The sequence below is a fragment of the Lampris incognitus genome, chromosome 19, assembly GCF_029633865.1.
Source record: "Lampris incognitus isolate fLamInc1 chromosome 19, fLamInc1.hap2, whole genome shotgun sequence".
Classification (NCBI taxonomy): Eukaryota; Metazoa; Chordata; class Actinopteri; order Lampriformes; family Lampridae; genus Lampris; species Lampris incognitus.
The window spans coordinates 183,560-199,932 of NC_079229.1; the positions used below are offsets into that span (position 1 = coordinate 183,560).

The 16,373-nt window shown below is 41.2% G+C and overlaps 1 non-coding gene and 7 pseudogenes across 1 annotated transcript; all 8 read right to left on the reverse strand.

Annotated features, from left to right (window-relative positions):
- Positions 1-1,072: 1,072 nt before the first annotated feature.
- LOC130130231 (small nucleolar RNA U3) lies at positions 1,073-1,242 on the reverse strand (annotated as a pseudogene).
- A 397-nt stretch (positions 1,243-1,639) lies between these two features.
- LOC130130199 (small nucleolar RNA U3) lies at positions 1,640-1,845 on the reverse strand. Its single transcript, XR_008812117.1, has one exon. It is a non-coding gene; the product is annotated as a small nucleolar RNA U3 (small nucleolar RNA).
- Positions 1,846-7,653: 5,808 nt separating this feature from the next.
- LOC130130228 (small nucleolar RNA U3) lies at positions 7,654-7,821 on the reverse strand (annotated as a pseudogene).
- A 388-nt stretch (positions 7,822-8,209) lies between these two features.
- On the reverse strand, positions 8,210-8,391 carry LOC130130236 (small nucleolar RNA U3; annotated as a pseudogene).
- A 1,305-nt stretch (positions 8,392-9,696) lies between these two features.
- Positions 9,697-9,860, reverse strand: LOC130130230 (small nucleolar RNA U3; annotated as a pseudogene).
- Positions 9,861-10,257: 397 nt separating this feature from the next.
- LOC130130238 (small nucleolar RNA U3) lies at positions 10,258-10,441 on the reverse strand (annotated as a pseudogene).
- A 1,431-nt stretch (positions 10,442-11,872) lies between these two features.
- Positions 11,873-12,040, reverse strand: LOC130130232 (small nucleolar RNA U3; annotated as a pseudogene).
- A 387-nt stretch (positions 12,041-12,427) lies between these two features.
- On the reverse strand, positions 12,428-12,617 carry LOC130130235 (small nucleolar RNA U3; annotated as a pseudogene).
- Positions 12,618-16,373: the final 3,756 nt, after the last annotated feature.

The following is a 16,373-nucleotide window of genomic DNA, read 5'->3' on the forward strand; positions in this document are numbered from 1 at the left end:
AATGCACTTATGATCCTAATTTTTTTTGGAGGTGGTAGCTATTGTTCCAGAGAGGACCAGAAAAATAGCAGAAAATTAAAACAATTTTAATAATTATACATAATTATGCAAAATATGCATTTTCTAAAAATGGCTAAAAACCACTTTTCTTGGCATTTCAGATGATTCTGAGCATTGGGGGGGAGGGAGTTGGAGTGGGGGGTTTAGGGGCAGGCGGTTAGCTGGCAGGATGAAGAGGAAGATTTAGATGGGTGGATAACCAAACCGCTACATTGCAGCAGGGTTCCTCTAGTAGAAACGTATTTCAAGTTAAGAACGGCAGAAATGAGCACTGAAAATACAGTCTTCTGCAGGTTTTGGTTAGCGTTAGGTTTGGATAAACTTAACGGATGGATCTTACGGTTAGGGCAGACAATCCTACAGCAGAGACTGGCTGCCTGAGCAAAAAAAAAAAAAAAAAAAAAAACCTCTTACCCTAGTTCTACCGCCAAGTCCAACAGAAAAATGTAGACTGAGCTATCCGTTAATTTTATCCAAACCTTTGACACAGAGAAGCTCTGTACTTTCTATCAGAAATGCCACTGTAGTGGTGAGCTTGGCAACCGCCAAGACAGTCTCTGTTACTATGGTATTCTTTGTGGGATTAATTCTTAGCAGGAGCCAAACTAACCACAGCAATGTCATTTCTGAAGGAGAATACCAAGCTTCTCGTAGTCCAAGTTTTGGATCAAATTAACAGATGGTTCTTTCTACATGTTTCGGTTTAGGTAGGGTTTGGGTAAAGTTTTATCTGCTCAGGTGGACAGTGCCTAAGCGCCGGCTTGGAGAAACCCTCAGGATTAGGGTTATGGAGAGAGTTTGATGGGTTAATGGTAGGTTCAATTTGGATGATTTTTCTTCTTTACAATTGATCTCCCACTGTCTTGTATCTTGGTTTACCCCGTTTAAACTTGAAAAATTGATGGTGGGGGTTGGAGCATTATAAATGATTTTTTTTTTTAAGTTCACTGCTATGGCAGTTTGTTTTTAGGGTTAGGTTTAAATAAAATTAATTGATGGCTCTCTGCTTTTTACCACTCAGCGCATGCTTCTTTCCACAAAAGCACAGAACTTGTGATTAAACCACTTCTGTGTACCTGCTTTATGCTCAGGAAGAAGCATCACACCTCATCATCGTGGGTAGCAGGACTCACTTTAGAAACACATTTCTCTAGAACAGCACAGCAACAGAGACTAACTCTTCGCAATAGGCAAGCGAACCATGGCAATGGTATTTCTGATGGATAATACTGACCTTCTCGGAGTGAAAGTTTAGGGTTGAATGCCCGGGTCAGCGCGTGTCACCAGAGTGCCGGCTTGGAGATACCCCCAGAATTAGGGTTAGAGATGTGGATAGAGTTTGATGGATTAAGGATACGGTAAATTTGGATGTTTCTTCCTTACAATTCACCTCCCATTGTCTTCCATCTTGATTAGTTTACCCTGCTTTAAGCTTCAAAAGTTGTTGGTGGGGTTTAGAGTAATATAAGCTTCTTTTTTTTTGAAGTTGTCTGCTATTGCAATTTAATGTTTTTAGGGTAAGGATTAGGAATAAGGTTTAGGTCTGGATAAAACTGGTGGATTCCCCCCCCCCCCTTTAACCCATCAGAATGTGCTCCTTCCTCGAAGCTCCCATAAAGGAGCACTCAACGATCATAAAAGCAAAGTTCGTCATTAAACAACTTCGCTGTACCCGCTTTGCGCTCAGGAAGATTCACGACAGCCCATAATCGTGGCTGGCGGAATCACTTTAGAAACATATTTCAAGTTAAGAACGGCAGAAATGATTGCTGAAAATACAGTCTTCTGCAGATTTTGGTTAGAGTTAGGTTTGGATAAACTTAACGGATGGATCTTACGGTTAGGGCTGGGGTTTGATCTGCTAGGGCAGACAATCCTACAGCAGAGACTGGCTGCCTGAGCAAACAAAAAACAAACCTCTTACTCTAGTTCTACCCCCAAGTCTAATAAAAAAAAAAAAATGTAGAATGAGCTATCCGTTAATTTTATCCAAACCTTTCACACCGAAAAGCTCTGTACTTTCCATCAGAAACGCCACTGCAGTGATTAGCTTTGCAACCGCCAAGACAGTCAATCTTACTATGGTATTCTTTGTGGGATTAATTCTTAGCAGGAGTCAAGCTAACCACGGCAATGGCATTTCTGATGGTAAATACCGAGGGTCTTGGAGCTTTAGGTTTGTATACAATTAACGACTGGCTCATTCTACATTTTTAAGGGTTGGGATAGGTTTAGTATAAGGGTTTTATCTGCACAGGCAGACAGTCTCTGTTGCTGACCATAACCCTACACCAACCCTGACTGAAAGATGTAGAACAACATGGCTCTTTCTACATGTTTTGCTTAGGGTATGGGTTTTATCAGCTCAGGTAGACAATCGCACAGAGAATACCACAGCAACAGAGTCCAACTCTTCGCAGTAGCCAAGCTAACCACGGCAATGGCATTTCTGATGGCAAGTACCAAGCTTCTCGAAGCAAACGTTTTAGATAAAATTACTGGACGGCTCTTTCAACATATTTTGCTTAGGGTAAGGGGTTTTATCAGCTCAGGTAGACAATTGCACAGAGAATACCACAGCAACAGACACTACCTCTTCGCAGTAGCCAAGCTAACCACTGCAATGGAATGTACCAAGCTTCTCCGAGTGAAAGTTTTGGATAAAATTACTGGACTGCTTTCTACATGTTTCGCTTACGGTAAGGGTTTTATCCATTTAGTCGAACAATCACTCAGAAATCCCACAGCAACAGAGACCAACTCTTCATCGTAGCCAAGCTAATTACGGCAATGGCACTGCGGATGGAACGTACAGAGCTTCTCGGCGCGATAGTTTTGGATAAAATAAACAGATGGCTCTTTCTACATGTTTCGGTTGGGTTAGGGTAAGTGTTTTATCTGCTCAGGCAAACAATGAAACAGAGAATACCACAGCAACAGAGTCCAACTCTTCACAATAGCCATGCTAACCACAGCAATGGCATTTTTGATGGAAAGTACCAAGCTTCTCGGAGTGAAAGTTTTGGATAAAATTACTGGACAGCTCTTTCTACATATTTCGCTTAGTGTAAGGGTTTTATCAGCTCAGGCAGACAGTCACATAGAGAACACCACAGCAACGAAGTCTAAGTCTTCGTAGTAGCCAAGGTAACTACGGCAATGGCATTACTGATGGAAAGCACCAAGCTTCTCGGAGTGAAAGTTTTGGGTAAAATTACTGGACAGCTTTTTTGACATATTTTGCTTAGTGTAAGGGTTTTATCAGCTCAGGCAGTCAATCGCACAGAGAACAACAGCAACAGAGACTAACTCTTCGTAGTAGCCAAGCTAACTACAGCAATGGCATTCCTGATGGAAACTACCAAGCTTCTTGGAGTGAAAGCTTTGGATAAAATTAATGGATGGCTCCTTCTACATGTTTCGCTTAGGGTAAGGGTTTTATCAGCTCAGGTAGACAATCAAACAGAGAATACCACAGCAACAGAGTCCAACTCTTCGCAGTAGCCAAGCTAACCACGGCAATGGCATTTCTGATGGAAAGTACCAAGCTTCTCGGAGTGAAAGTTTTGGATAAAATTAATGGACGGCTCTTTCTACATATTTCGCTAAGCGTAGGGGTTTAATCTGGTCAGTCAAACCATCTCACAGCAACAGAGAGTAAATCTCAGTAGCAAAGCTCACCATGTGAATGGGAGTGACAGTTTTGGATCTTATTAACGTATGCTCTTTTGACAATGTTTCGGTTTGGTTAGCTTAAGGGTTTTATCAGCTCAGGCAGATAATCGCACATAGATTACCACAGCAAAACAGACCAACTCTTCGCAGTAGCCAAGCTAACCACAGCAACGGCATTTCTGATGGAAAGTACCAAGTTTCTCGGAGAGAAAGTTTTGGATAAAATTACTGGACGGCTCTTTCTACATGTTTCGCTTAGTGTAAGGGTTTTATCTGTTCAGTCGGACAATCCCGCAGAAATACAATAGCAACAGATACCAACTCTTTGTGGTAGCCAAGCAAACCAGGGCAATGGTATTACTTAAGTACCAAGATTCTCGGAGTGAAAGTTTTGGATAAAATTACTGGACAGCTCTTTCTACATATTTCGCTTAGTGTAAGGGTTTTATCAGCTCAGGCAGACAATCACACAGAAAACACCACGGCAACAGAGACTAACTCTTCGTAGTAGCAAAGCTAACTACGGCAATGGCATTACTGATGGAAAGTACCAAGCTTCTCGGAGTGAAAGTTTTGGATAAAATTAATGGACGGCTCCTTCTACATGTTTTGCTTAGGATAAGGGTTTTATCAGCTCAGGTAGACAATCAAACAGAGAATACCACAGCAACAGAGTCTAACTCTTCATAGTAGCTAATCTAACCACAGCAAAGTCATTTCTGATGGAAAGTACCAAGCTTCTCCGAGTGATAGTTCCGGATGAAGTTAACAGATGACTCTTTCTACATGTTTCACTAAAGAGTAAGGGTTTTATCTGCTCAGCCAGATAATCCTGTAGAAATACCACAGCAACAGACAGTCTTGGTGGTAGCCAAGCCAACCACGGCAATGGCATTTCTGATGGAGAGCAGTGAGCTTGTCGCAGCGATAGTTTTGGGTAAAATAAACGGATGGTTCTTTCTACATGTTTCGGTTGGGTTAGGGTAAGTGTTTTACCTGCTGAGGCAGACAATCTCACAGCGACGGAGACTACCACTTCGCAGTAGCCAAGCTAAACACAGAAATGACAATTTTGAAAAAGTGCCGACTTTCTCGTAGACAATTTTGGATCAAATCAACCAATGAATTTCTTCATGTTTTCGTTGAGGTAGGGTTTGCCTAAGGGTTTTATCTGCTCAGGCAAACAATCTCACAGCAACAGAGACTAACTCTTCGCAATAGCAAAGCTCACCATGGCAATGGCATTTCTGATGGAAAGTACTAGGCTTCTCGGAGTGACAGTTTTGGATCTCATTAAAATATGCTCTTACAACAATGTTTCGATTTGGTTAGCGTAAGGGTTTTACCTGCTCAGGCAGACAATCCCACAGCAACAGAGGCTAACTTCGCTGTAGCCAAGCTAAACACAGCAATGGCACTGGTCTTCTCAAGTACCGAGCTTCTGAGTGATAATTTCGGGAAAAAATTCACGGAGGCCGTTTCTACATGTTTCAATTAGGGTAAGGGTTTTATCAGCTCAGGCAGACAATCGCACGGAGAATACAACAGCAACAGAGACCAACTCTTCGCAGTAGCCAAGCTAACCACGGCAATGGCATTTCTGATTGAAAGTACCAAGCTTCTCGGAGTGAAAATTTTGGATAAAATTACTGGACGGTTCTTTCCACATATTTCGCTAAGCGTAAGGGTTTTATCTGCTCAGTCAAACAATCCCACAAAAAAATACCACACCAGAGAATAACTCTTAGCAGTAGCCAAGCTATCCATGACAGTCATTTCTGATGGAAAGTACTGAGCTTTTCCAACTGAAAGGGTTTGGATAAAATTAACAGATTGCTCTTTCTACATCTTTCGGTTAGGGATGAGTTTGGCTAAGAGTTTTATATGCTCAGGCAAACGATACCACAGCAACTACCTCCGCAGTAGCATTTCTGAACAGATAGTTTCAGATAAAACTAACAGATTGCTCTTTCTACATGTTTCAGTTGGGATAGGGTAAGGGTTTTACCTGCTCAGGCAGACAATCCCACACAGAATAGCATAACAACCGAGACTAGCACTTCGCAGTAGGCAAGCTAAACACAGCAATGACAATTCTGAAATAAAGTACCTAGTTTCTCGTAGTCAGCATTTTGCATCAAATTAACTGATGACTTTCTTCATGTTTTGGTTGAGGTAGGGTTTGGGATTCGGTAAGGGTTTTATCTGCTCAGGCAAACAATCTCACAGCAACAGAGAGTAAATCTCAGTAGCAAAGCTCCCCATGTGAATGGGAGTGACAGTTTTGGATCTTATTAACGTATGCTCTTTCTACAATGTTTCGGTTTGGTTAGCGTAAGGGTTTTATCAGCTCAGGCAGACAATCGCACATAGATTACCACAGCAAAAGAGACCAACTCTTAGCAGTAGCAGAATGCGCTCCTTCCTCGAAGCTCCCATAAAGGAACACTCAAGAGTCATAAAAGCAGAGTTTGTCATTAAACAACTTTCCTGTACCCGCTTTGCGCTCAGGAAGATTCATGACAGCCCATTATCGTGGCTGGCGGGAATCACTTTCTACTCATATGTTTTCGTAATGTGTGTGTGTGTGCGCATATGTCTGTTATTCAGTGGAACCAGAAAACTAAAGCATTTAAGATCCCAATTCTTTTTGGAGGTGGTAGGTATTGACTCAGAGTAAAGGAAAAATCCCAGAAAATTAAAATTATGCATAAATATGCATTTTTCTAGAAATGGCTAAAAACCACTTTTATCTGCACTTCAGATGATTCTGAGCATCTTTCATTTTTTCACCTATGTAAAAAAAAAAATCTGGGACTTAGAAATGTTTGGCATTATGCAAAATAAATGCATTTTTGCAAAAATGCACCTATGATCCTAATTTTTTTTGGAGTTGGTAGGTATTGTTCCAGAGAGGACCAGAAAATTAAAACAATTTTAATAATTATACATACTTATGCAAAATATGCATTTTCTAAAAACGGCTAAAAACCACTTTTCTCGGCATTTCAGATGATTCTGAGTATTTGGGGGAGGGAGTTGGAGGGTAAACCACTTTTCTCGGCATTTCAGATGATACTGAGCATTTTGGGGGGAGGGAGTTGGAGTGGGGGGTTTAGGGGCAGGCGGCTAGCTGGCAGGATGAAGAGGAGGAAGATTTAGACGGGTGGATAACCAAACCGCTACATTGCAGCAGGGTTCCTCTAGTAGAAACATATTTCAAGTTAAGAACGGCAGAAATGATAGCTGAAAATACAGTCTTCTGAAGCTTTTGGTTAGCGAGACTGGCCGCTTGAGCAAAAAAACAAAACAAAAACCTCTTACCCTAGTTCTACCGCCAAGTCCAACAGAAAAACGTAGACTGAGCTATCCGTTAATTTTATCCAAACCTTTGACACCGAGAAGCTCTGTACTTTCCATCAGAAATGCCACTGGAGTGGTTAGCTTGGCAACCGCCAAGACAATCTCTGTTACTATGGTATTCTTTGTGGGATTAATTCTTAGCAGGAGCCAAACTAACCACAGCAATGTCATTTCTGAAGGAGAATACCAAGCTTCTCGTAGTCAAAGTTTTGGATCAAATTAACAGATGGTTCTTTCTACATGTTTCGGTAGGGTTTGGGTCAAGTTTTATCTGCTCAGGTGGACAGTGCCTAAGCGCTGGCTTGGAGAAACCCTCAGGATTAGGGTTATGGAGAGAGGTTGATGGGTTAATGGTAGGTTCAATTTGGATGATTTTTCTTCTTTACAATTGATCTCCCACTGTCTTGTATCTTGATTGGTTTATCCCGGTTTAAACTTGAAAAATTGATGGTGGGGGTTGGAGCATTATAAATGATTTTTTTTTTTTTTTTTTTTTAAGTTCACTGCTACGGCAGTTTGTTTTAAATAAAATTAATTGATGGCTCTCTGCATTTTACCACTCAGAGCATGCTTCTTTCCACAAAAGCACAGAACTTGTGATTAAACCACTTCTCTGTACCTGCTTTATGCTCAGGAAGAAGCATCACAGCTCATCATCGTGGGTAGCAGGACTCACTTTAGAAACACATTTCTCTAGAACAGCACAGGAACAGACCAACTCTTCGCAATAGGCAAGCGAACCATGGCAAAGGTATTTCTGACCTTCTCGGAGTGAAAATTTAGGGTTGAATGCCCGGGTCAGCGCATGTCACCAGAGTGCTGGCTTGGAGATACCCCCAGAATTAGGGTTAGAGATGTGCATAGAGTTTGATGGATTAAGGATTCGGTAAATTTGGATGTTACTTCCTTACAATTCACCTCCCATTGTATTCCATCTTGACTAGTTTACCCTGCTTTAAGCTTCAAAAGTTGTTGGTGGGGTTTAGAGTAATGAGCTTTTTTTGTTTTTAAGCTGTCTGCTATTGCAATTTAATGTTTTTAGGGTAAGGATTAGGACTAAGGTTTAGGTCTGGATAAAACTGGTGGATTTCTGAATTATTCCCCCTTTTTAACCCCTCAGAATGCACTCCTTCCTCGAAGCTCCGATAAAGGAGCACTCAACGGTCATAAAAGCAGAGTTTGTCATTAAACAACTTCCCTGTACCCGCTTTGCGCTCCGGAAGATTCATGACAGCCCATTATCGTGGCTGGCGGGAATCACTTTCTACTCATAGGTTTTCGCAATGTGCGCATATGTCTGTTAGTGTAGATAGCGGGACCGGACACTAAAACATTTATGATCCTAATTCTTTTTGGAGGTGGTAGGTATTGTCTCAGAGAGTAAAGGAAAAATCCCAGAAAATTAAAATTATGCATAAATATGCATTTTTCTAAAAATGGCTAAAAACCACTTTTATCTGCATTTCAGATGATTCTGAGCATCTTTCATTTTTTCACCTGTGTTAAAAAAAAAAATCTGGGACTTAGAAATGTTTGGCATTATGCAAAATAAATGCATTTTTGCAAAAATACACTTATGATCCTAATTTTTTTTTGGAGGTGGTAGGTATTGTTCCAGAGAGGACCAGTAAAATTAAAACAATTTTAATAATTATGCAAAATATGCATTTTCTAAAAATGGCCAAAAACCACTTTTCTCGGCATTTCAGATGATTGAGCATTTGATGGGATGGAGTTGGAGTAGGGAGATTTAGGGGCAGGAGGAAGGCGGTCAGCTGGCAGGATGAAGATTTAGACGGGTGGATAACCAAACCGCTACATTGCAGCAGGGTTCCTCTAGTAGAAACATATTTCAAGTTAAGAACGGCCAGAAATGATTGCTGAAAATAGTCTTCTGCAGCTTTTGGTTAGCGTTAGGTTTGGATAAACTTAACGGATGGATCTTACGGTTAGGGCAGACAATCCTACAGCAGAGACTGGCTGCCTGAGCAAAAAAAAAAAAAAAAACCTCATACCCTAGTTCTACCGCCAAGTCCAACAGAAAAACGTAGACTGAGCTATCCGTTAATTTTATCCAAACCTTTGACACCGAGAAGCTCTGTACTTTCCATCAGAAATGCCACTGCAGTGGTTAGCTTGGCAACCGCCAAGACAATCTCTGTTACTATGGTATTCTTTGTGGGATTAATTCTTAGCAGGAGCCAAACTAACCACAGCAATGTCATTTCTGAAGGAGAATACCAAGCTTCTCGTAGTCAAAGTTTTGGATCAAATTAACAGATGGTTCTTTCTACATGTTTCGGTAGGGTTTGGGTAAAGTTTTATCTGCTCAGGTGGACAGTGCCTAAGCGCTGGCTTGGAGAAACCCTCAGGATTAGGGTTATGGAGAGAGGTTGATGGGTTAATGGTAGGTTCAATTTGGATGATTTTTCTTCTTTACAATTGATCTCCCACTGTCTTGTATCTTGATTGGTTTACCCCGTTTAAACTTGAAAAATTGATGGTGGGGGTTGGAGCATTATAAATGATTTTTTTTTTTAAGTTCACTGCTACGGCAGTTTGTTTTAAATAAAATTAATTGATGGCTCTCTGCATTTTACCACTCAGAGCATGCTTCTTTCCACAAAAGCACAGAACTTGTGATTAAACCACTTCTCTGTACCTGCTTTATGCTCAGGAAGAAGCATCACAGCTCATCATCGTGGGTAGCAGGACTCACTTTAGAAACACATTTCTCTAGAACAGCACATCAACAGAGACTAACTCTCCGCAATAGGCAAGCGAACCATGGCAATGGTATTTCTGATGGATAATACTGACCTTCTCGGAGTGAAAGTTTAGGGTTGAATGCCCGGGTCAGCGCGCGTCACCAGAGTGCTGGCTTGGAGATACCCCCAGAATTAGGGTTAGAGATGTGGACAGAGTTTGATGGATTAAGGATACGGTAAATTTGGATGTTTCTTCCTTACAATTCACCTCCCATTGTCTTCCATCTTGACTAGTTTACCCTGCTTTAACCTTCAAAAGTTGTTGGTGGGGTTTAGAGTAATATAAGCTTTTTTTGTCTGCTATTGCAATTTAATGTTTTTAGGGTAAGGATTAGGACTAAGGTTTAGGTCTGGTTAAACTGGTGGATTTCTGAATTATTCCCCCTTTTTAACCCCTCAGAATGCACTCCTTCCTCGAAGCTCCCATAAAGGAGCACTCAACGGTCATAAAAGCAGAGTTTGTCATTAAACAACTTCCCTGCACCCGCTTTGCACTCAGGAAGATTCATGAGAGCCCATTATCGTGGCTGGCGGGAATCACTTTCTACTCATAGGTTTTCGTAATGTATGTGCGTATATGTCTGTTAGTTAGTGTAGATAGCAGGACCGGAAACTAAAGCATTTATGATCCCAATTCTTTTTGGAGGTGGTAGGTATTGTCTGAGAGTAAAGGAAAAATCTCAGAAAATTGAAATAAAGCATAAATATGCATTTTTCTAAAAATGGCTAAAAACCACTTTTATCTGCATTTCAGATGATTCTGAACATCTTTCATTTTTTCACCTATGTAAAAAAAAAAAAAAATCTGGGACTTAGAAATGTTTGGCATTATGCAAAATAAATGCATTTTTGAAAAAATGCACTTATGATCCTAATTTTTTTTTTGGAGGTGGTAGGTATTGTTCCAGAGAGGACCAGAAAAATAGCAGAAAATTAAAACAATTTGAATATTTATACATAATTATGCAAAATATGCATTTTCTAAAAATGGCTAAAAACCACTTTTCTTGGCATTTCAGAATATTCTGAGCATTTGGGGGGAGGGAGTTGGAGTAGGGGGGTAAACCACTTTTCTCGGCATTTCAGATGATTCTGAGCATTTGGGGGGAGGGAGTTGGGGGTTTAGGGGCAGGCGGTTAGCTGGCAGGATGAAGAGGAAGATTTAGATGGGTGGATAACCAAAACGCTACATTGCAGCAGGGTTCCTCTAGTAGAAACATATTTCAAGTTAAGAACAGCAGAAATGAGCACTGAAAATACAGTCTTCTGCAGCTTTTGGTTAGCGTTAGGTTTGGATAAACTTAACGGATGGATCTTACAGTTAGGGCTGGGGTTTGATCTGCTAGGGCAGACAATCCTACAGCAGAGACTGGCTGCCTGAGCAAAAAAAAAAAAAAAAAAAACCCTCTTACCCTAGTTCTATCGCCAAGTCCAACAGAAAAACGTCGACTGAGCTATCCGTTAATTTTATCCAAACCTTTGACACCGAGAAGCTTTGTACTTTCCATCAGAAATGCCACTGCAGTGGTTAGCTTGGCAACTGCCAAGCCAGTCTCTGTTACTATGGTATTCTTTGTGGGATTAATTCTTAGCAGGAGCCAAACTAACCACAGCAATGTCATTTCTGAAGGAGAATACCAAGCTTCTCGTAGTCAAAGTTTTGGATCAAATTAACAGATGGTTCTTTCTACATGTTTCGGTAGGGTTTGGGTAAAGTTTTATCTGCTCAGGTGGACAGTGCCTAAGCGCCGGCTTGGAGAAACCCTCAGGATTAGGGTTATGGAGAGAGTTTAATGGGTTAATGGTAGGTTCAATTTGGATGTTTTTTCTTCTTTATAATTGATTGCCCACTGTCTTGTATCTTGATTGGTTTATCCCGTTTAAACTTGAAAAATTGATGGGGGTTGGAGCATTATAAATGATTTTTTTTTTTAAGTTCACTGCTATGGCAGTTTGTTTTTAGGGTTAGGTTTAAATAAAAATTAATTTATGGCTCTCTGCATTTTACCACTCAAAGCATGCTTCTTTCCACAAAAGCACAGAACTTGTGATTAAACCACTTCTCTGTACCTGCTTTATGCTCAGGAAGAAGCATCACAGCTCATCATCGTGGGTAGCAGGACTCACTTTAGAAACACATTTCTCTAGAACAGCACAGGAACAGACTAACTCTTCGCAATAGGCAAGCGAACCATGGCAATGGTATTTCTGACCTTCTCGGAGTGAAAGTTTAGGGTTGAATGCCCGGGTCAGCGCGTGTCACCAGAGTGCTGGCTTGGAGATACCCCCAGAATTAGGGTTAGAGATGTGGATAGAGTTTGATGGATTAAGGATACGGTAAATTTGGATGTTACTTCCTTACAATTCACCTCCCATTGTCTTCCATCTTGACTAGTTTACCCTGCTTTAAGCTTCAAAAGTTGTTGGTGGGGTTTAGAGTAATAAGCTTTTTTTGTTTTTAAGCTGTCTGCTATTGCAATTTAATGTTTTTAGGGTAAGGATTAGGACTAAGGTTTAGGTCTAGTTAAACTGGTGGATTTCTGAATTATTCCCCCTTTTTAACCCCTCAGAATGCACTCCTTCCTCGAAGCTCCCCTAAAGGAGCACTCAACGGTCATAAAAGCAGAGTTTGTCATTAAACAACTTCCCTGTACCCGCTTTGCGCTCCGGAAGATTCATGACAGCCCATTATCGTGGCTGGCGGGAATCACTTTCTACTCATAGGTTTTCGTAATGTGTGTGTGTGTGCGTATATGTCTGTTAGTTAGTGTAGATAGCGGGACCGGAAACTAAAGCACTTATGATCCTAATTCTTTTTGGAGGTGGTAGGTATTGTCTCAGAGAGTAAAGGAAAAATCCCAGAAAATTAAAATTATGCATAAATATGCATTTTTCTAAAAATGGCTAAATACCACTTTTATCTGCATTTCAGATGATTCTGAGCATCTTTCATTTTTTCACCTATGTAAAAAAAAAAAAAATCTGGGACTTAGAAATGTTTGGCATTATGCAAAATAAATGCATTTTTGCAAAAATGCCCTTATGATCCTAATTTTTTTTGGAGGTGGTAGGTATTGTTCCAGAGAGGACCAGAAAAATAGCAGAAAATTAAAACAATTAATAATTATACAAAATATGCATTTTCTAAAAATGGCTAAAAACCACTTTTCTTGGCATTTCAGATGATTCTGAGCATTGGGGGGGAGGGAGTTGGAGTAGGGGGGTAAACCACTTTTCTTGGCATTTCAGATGATTCTGAGCATTTGGGGGAAGGGAGTTGGAGTGGGGGGTTAGGGGCAGGCGGTTAGCTGGCAGGATGAAGAGGAGGAAGATTTAGACGGGTGGATAACCAAACCGCTACATTGCAGCAGGGTTCCTCTAGTAGAAACATATTTCAAGTTAAGAACAGCAGAAATTATTGCTGAAAATACAGTCTTCTGCAGCTTTTGGTTAGCGTTAGGTTTGGATAAACTTAACGGATGGGTCTTACGGTTAGGGCAGACAATCCTACAGCAGAGACTGGCTGCCTGAGCAAAAAAAATAAAAAATAAACCTCTTACCCTAGTTCTACCGCCAAGTCCAACAGAAAAACGTAGACTGAGCTATCCGTTAATTTTATCCAAACCTTTGACACCGAGAAGCTCTGTACTTTCCATCAGAAATGCCACTGCAGTGGTTAGCTTGGCAACCGCCAAGACAGTCTGTTACTATGGTATTCTTTGTGGGATTAATTCTTAGCAGGAGCCAAACTAACCACAGCAATGTCATTTCTGAAGGAGAATACCAAGCTTCTCGTAGTCAAAGTTTTGGATCAAATTAACAGATGGTTCTTTCTACATGTTTCGGTAGGGTTTGGGTAAAGTTTTATCTGCTCAGGTGGACAGTGCCTAAGCGCTGGCTTGGAGAAACCCTCAGGATTAGGGTTATGGAGAGAGTTTGATGGGTTAATGGTAGGTTCAATTTGGATGATTTTTCTTCTTTACAATTGATCTCCCACTGTCTTGTATCTTGATTGGTTTACCCCGTTTAAACTTGAAAAATTGATGGTGGGGGTTGGAGCATTATAAATGATTTTTTTTTTTTTAAGTTCACTGCTATGGCAGTTTGTTTTTAGGGTTAGGTTTAAATAAAATTAATTGATGGCTCTCTGCATTTTACCACTCAGAGCATGCTTCTTTCCACAAAAGCACAGAACTTGTGATTAAACCACTTCTCTGTACCTGCTTTATGCTCGTTGGACCATTGGGCAGAGAGCGGAGAGAATTTGGATCCACAGGCTGGGGACCACGGTACCAGGAGGTCTTAATAATGACTGAAAGATGGCCGACCCACTCCTGGTGGGGTTGTCCCTGGACCTACGATCCGGCTGCGCTGATCTCCCTTTTTTAGGATCTTAATCGCGTCTAAATCTTGGTGCGAGATGACAACCCCATTATTTATTAACTGTTATTGTATTTTTATGAAATCTTAGACTGGTTGGAGGGGATAATTTTTAATTTTGTTTGCTGTGGTTTTATCACGAGCACTTATCGCATGGTCTTTTGTTTTTTTATTTTTTACTCCTATTTATTATGTTACTTTGTCTTTTAATAGCACTTTCTTATTTTTAGCACTCACAATTTTAGAACTAGCACTTGCTCCTCCTCCAGCTTTTACCTTAGATTTAATTTTATTATCTATTTAATATCTATTTTATTTTTTACTAATAATTTTATCCGGGGAGGCCGTCTCGCCCGGGGATCTGTGCAGCTTTCCTTGTTTAATCTAACTCTATTGAATCGCTCCTCCCCCTGCCCTTGTACTCTGTCTGGGGATTGAACCCTCGTCCCCGGCGGGAGGGACCGCAGCCTTCTCCATCACACCACCCCTCAGATCAGTAGGCCAGTGCTAAATAAATATAACTTATAAACCCACAACCCTACCCAAAACCCAACCCTAACCAACTGTTATTTATTGTATTTTTATAAAATCTCATTAGACTGGTTGGAGGGGACAATTTTTAATTTTGTTTGCTGTAGTTTTATCAAGAGCACTTATCGCATGGTTTTTTGAATTTTTACTCCTATTTATTATGTTTTACTGTTACTTTGTCTTTTAATAGCACTTTTTTTATCTTATTTTAGCACTTACAATTTTATAACTAGCACTTTCTCCTCCTCCAGCTTTTAGATTTTACCTTAAATTTAATTTTATTATCCATTTATTATCTATTTTATTTTTTACTAATAATTTTATCCGGGGAGGCCGTCTTGCCCGGGGATCTGTGCAGCTTTCCTTGTTTAACCTAACTCTATTGAATCGCTCCTCCTCCTGCCCTTGTGCTCTGTCTGGGGATTGAACCCTCGTCCCCGGCGGGAGGGACCGCAGCCTTCTCCATCACACCACCCCTCAGATCAGTAGGCCAGTGCTAAATGAATATAACTTATAAACCCACAACCCCAACCCTACCCAAAACCTAACCCCTAACCATAACATGTAGCTATACTTTGAAGACAACGTTGACTCACCTAGAACCCTAAAAAAAAAAAAAAAGTTATTTGGTGGGGGGGGGGGGGACGCCCTAAACAGCCTGAAAGGCCGAGTAAACCGATAAAAATGGCTGACCGGAACCAGAAACCGAGCTAGAACCCTACCACCTAGAACCCAACCCCTAGCAAGAACCCTAACGCCGACTTTCTCCCCATTTTTCAAAGAGCTACAAACTCACGGGTCTGATTTACATAGTGGGACATCTTCCACCACCACATATGGTTGACATGCCTAACCTTGTAACAAGTGAGAAAGAAAAATAGAATAATAACATGTAGCTTTAGTTTGAAGACAACGTTGACTTAACTAGAACCCTAAACCGATGATGCAACGGAGCCGAACTGAGGAAACATTAGCTGCCATTGACTTAACCCCAACTAGAACCCGATGATGCAATGGAGCCAAACTGAGGGAACATTATTAGCTGCCATTGACTTAACCCGAACTAGAACCCCTTCGAAGATGCGATGGAGCCGAACTGAGGGAATATTAGCTGCCATTGACTTAACCCGAACCCGATGATGCGATGGAGCCGAACTGAGGGAACATTAGCTGCCATTGACTTAACCCTAACCCGTGCCACTGATCTGAATCCGGGATCCCTAACCACATTCACCCTCCAGCCCTGCCTACATTGACGGCCCAGCCCGACCACCCCTGCCCACATTCACTGTCTAGCCCTGCCCACATTACAGTGGTTGGCGGGGGAAGAGCTCTCATATATAGCCCCGCAGACCAAACCACATTTATTAGATCCTGATGATGGGACAACTCTCTCACAAAGAGATACACATTATGACCCCAATTAGGGACAATGGTTGGCTACAGGGGAGCAATTGAGAAGTGCTGGAGACCAAACTGGGTTCCCGATGATGCGACTTTGGGCCAACCCAATTTTAGCTGCCATGGACATTTACAATCTGATGGGACAGTGAGATAGGTGGTGGGAGATTGGGGCCACCTGGTTGACAGACCATG